This window comes from Piliocolobus tephrosceles, chromosome 2 (assembly GCF_002776525.5).
Source record: "Piliocolobus tephrosceles isolate RC106 chromosome 2, ASM277652v3, whole genome shotgun sequence".
Taxonomy (NCBI): domain Eukaryota; kingdom Metazoa; phylum Chordata; class Mammalia; order Primates; family Cercopithecidae; genus Piliocolobus; species Piliocolobus tephrosceles.
The window spans coordinates 105601986-105605487 of NC_045435.1; the positions used below are offsets into that span (position 1 = coordinate 105601986).

The 3502-nt window shown below is 40.1% G+C and overlaps 1 pseudogene; it reads left to right on the forward strand.

Annotated features, from left to right (window-relative positions):
- The first annotated feature begins 3117 nt into the window (after positions 1 to 3117).
- Positions 3118 to 3502, forward strand: part of LOC113224935 — a 623-nt pseudogene continuing 238 nt past the window's right edge.

Genomic DNA, 3502 nt, shown 5'->3' on the forward strand with positions numbered 1-3502 from the left:
TGTGTGTGTGTGTGTGTGTGTGTGTGTGTGTGTGTGTGTTTTAAGTAGAGACAGGGTTTCACCGTGTTAGCCAGGATGGGCTTGATCTCCAGACCTCGTGATCTGCCCGCCTCAGCCTCCCAAAGTGCTGAGATTACAGGCGTGAGCCATTGCGCTCGGCCTAGATTATTTTTTAATTATTAATTTCCAGTTGTATTGTATACATGAGGCCAAAGAAATGCCTTTTATAACTAGGGGTAGTTGGCCAAGGTTGTGTTTCCTTTAGAACTGGGGTAGTTGGCCTAGGTTGCGTTTTAGTAATGACCAGTAGCTGTGAGGAGGAAGGAGCTGCGACAAAGGTGACAACACTTGTAGTTTAGGGATTCTCACTTGCATGGACCATTTCCAAGATCCTGAGAGAGATTTAACAATACAAAGTGCTGAGATATTTGTCAGCTTAAAAAATTGTAATCTATTATCATTTATATTTTATTTAAGTAAATATTGATGTTTATTTCATATTAAATTTATGATCATGCATTCTTCTTCTTAAAGGGGCATCTCTTAATGGTATAAGTTTTCAGTTTGCCCCTGAGTTGGAGACAAGGACACAAGCACAGAAATAAGCAAAATTTGGTCCTTTTGGAATTCTAGGGAAAGAGATCAGAGGCACACTTCTAGCTGGGGAAAGCCTGGAAGCATCAGATTGTTGAATAATTTAGCAAGTTACAAGTTTACCTAGCATACAGGTTGTAGCATACAGGAAAGGAAGATGTATTGGGGCTCAAGGCACAGTTTGTTAATTAATAAGTGAGTTAAATACAGTAGACTGTTTTAAACTGGTTCTGGACTTGCTTGAACAAACTTAGAGCAGAAGTTCCTGATAGTTACTTCCAAGATGGGAAGTTGTCCACATGATCTTGGAGGTCAGTCTAGCTCAGTATTAAATGCAGATTTTTAAAATTGTAATATTTTTATTATTTACTTATTTATTTATTTAAATTTGACTTTAAGTTCTGGGATACAAGTGAAGAACCTGTAGGTTTTTTACATAGGTATACATGTGCCATGGTGGTTTGCTGCACCTATCAACCCATCATCTAGGTTTTAAAGCCCCACATGCATTAGCTATTTGTACTAATGCTCTCATTCCCCTTGCTCCCCATCCCCACACTGGCCCCAGTGTGTGTTGCTCCCCTCCAGTGCCCATGTGTCCTCACTGCTCAACCCCCACTTATGAGTGAGAACATGTGATACCTGGTTTTCTGTTCCTGTGTCAGTTCACTGAGGATGATGGCTTCCAGCTTCATCCATGTCCCTACAAAGAATATAATCTTATTTTTATGGCTGTATAGTATTCCATAGTGTATATGTACCACATTTGCTTTATCCAGTCTATCACTGATGGGCATTTGGGTTGGCTCCATGCCTTTGCTATTGTAAATAGTGCTGCAATAAACATACATGAAATGCACAGATTTTTTTTAAAGCCATACCAACTAGGTTTGAATCCTTACTTGGCCACCAACTAGCATTAAGATGGGAAATCTCTTGATCTCTCTTATGTCCTAGTTTCCTAATCTGTAAAATGGGGATACTACCAGCATCTACCCTTTAGACTTGTCAGGAGGACTAAATACAACAAAGTGTAGAGAGCACTGATCACAGTGTCTAGAACATAAGTGCCCAGTGAATTTGAGTTCTTTCTATCCCTCCCCAGGTTTCCTCCTCTATTATCTGCTGCCACACCAGCTGTCTGTGGCACTCTATCTATGGTTTATTTTGGTTGTTGTATTTTCTTTTAAATAATAATGTTCCTGATTTTAAAACAAACATATTCTTCTTATATCAAAATTAGAAAGGTCTCAAAAAGTATAATGGAGAAATTTCAAATAATTTAGACATCTCTATGGCTCATTCATGTAAGCTTCAGGTCTTAAGTGTCTACATGGGTCAGGCAATAAGGTTTGGCTCAGGCACCTCTAGGTCCTGCTTTCTTCCCAGTCCATCTCTCTGTACTATTCAATTTATTTAAAATAAGGGGTGATAAAACTTTTGAAATGTATTTAGTCAGGTAACTAAGGCCAGTTCTGCTCTTAGGTAAAGTTTAACTTCTTCATCTATTGGTCTAACTTAACTACCTACAATAATATTAAGATTAATCCTAATCATAGTGAGGACTGTGTTGTTCTATGTGATACACAAAGTTCTTTCATTCAAATCACACTATAATCCTGCATAGGGACATAAGATAAGCACCAACATTTGCAGTTTACAGATGAGGAAACTGAGGCACAGGGAGGCTAAAGAGGTTGCTGAAGGGAAGTTAAGTGATTTGGACCGAATCACAGAGCTAGGATACAATGAGCCTGAGAACCACATCCTCGGGATCACCAGGGCAGCATCTTCAAACTTAGAATTTTCAAGTCAGTTGTTCACAGCCATTTGAAACTTTCTCTTTCCATTGTCAATTTTCTGCCCTCTGCCCACTGGATAGTCCATTCAGCTCCCATTTCCAATCAAAAGAGTACCACAGAACACTCCCAGACCCAAGTTCTCAAATAACCCATTGAGACAAACCCGAGGATTGTTTGTAACTCAAAGGATAAATGCTTGAGGAGATGGATACTCCATTCTCTAGGATATGCTTATTTCACATTGCATGCCTGTATCAAAATATCTCATGTACCCCATGAATATATACACCTACTATGTACCCACAAAAAAATTTTAAACAAATTAAATTTTTTTTGTGTAAAAAGAGATGAACCCTAGGAAAAGCCCACTCAACATCTTTTACCACAGCCTTAGAGGCAATCCCAATACAGATGTGATGAGAACAGTTATCTTAGTTTGCTCTGAAAGGCAGCCATCAGAATTCTTTTTCAATGTGCATTTTAAATTTAAATAATATGTACTAGCATTTCCTCTCTCCTTCACAAAGAAAGAGGAAAATAAGCCAAGATTAGCAACAGGTCATTGTGTTGCTGTTCTGAGCAAAACCATCACTTGCTTTTGTGGAAAGTAAAAGTTTTCGATAATTTACCATGTATCTATTTTCTTACATTAAGCTTCAAAAATAGTGGGTCCTCTTTCTCATCTCTGTCTTAGTGGTAGCAACAGTGGGGAGCACGGTTCATGCAGCTCTTTGTCGGCACCCAGGAGCTACACACCCTTGAGGTGACTGGCTAGGAGGCAGTTGCCCAAATCAAGGTACATGTCGCCTCACTGAAGGGCACTGCCTCGGAAGATCAACCTGTGCTCCTGGCAGGCACACCCCTAGAAGATGAGACTACCCTGGGCAAGTACAGGATGGAGGCCCTGATTACCCTGGAAGTAGTCAACTGCATGCTTAGAGGGAAAGTCCATGTTTCCCTGACCCATTCTGGGAAACTGAAAGGTCAGACTCTCAAGGTGGCCAAATGGAGGAGGAGGAGGAGGGGGAGAAGGAAGAGGAAGAGGAGGAGGAGGAAGAGGAAGAAGAAGAAGAAGAAGAAGAAGAAGAAGAAGAAGAAGAAGAAGA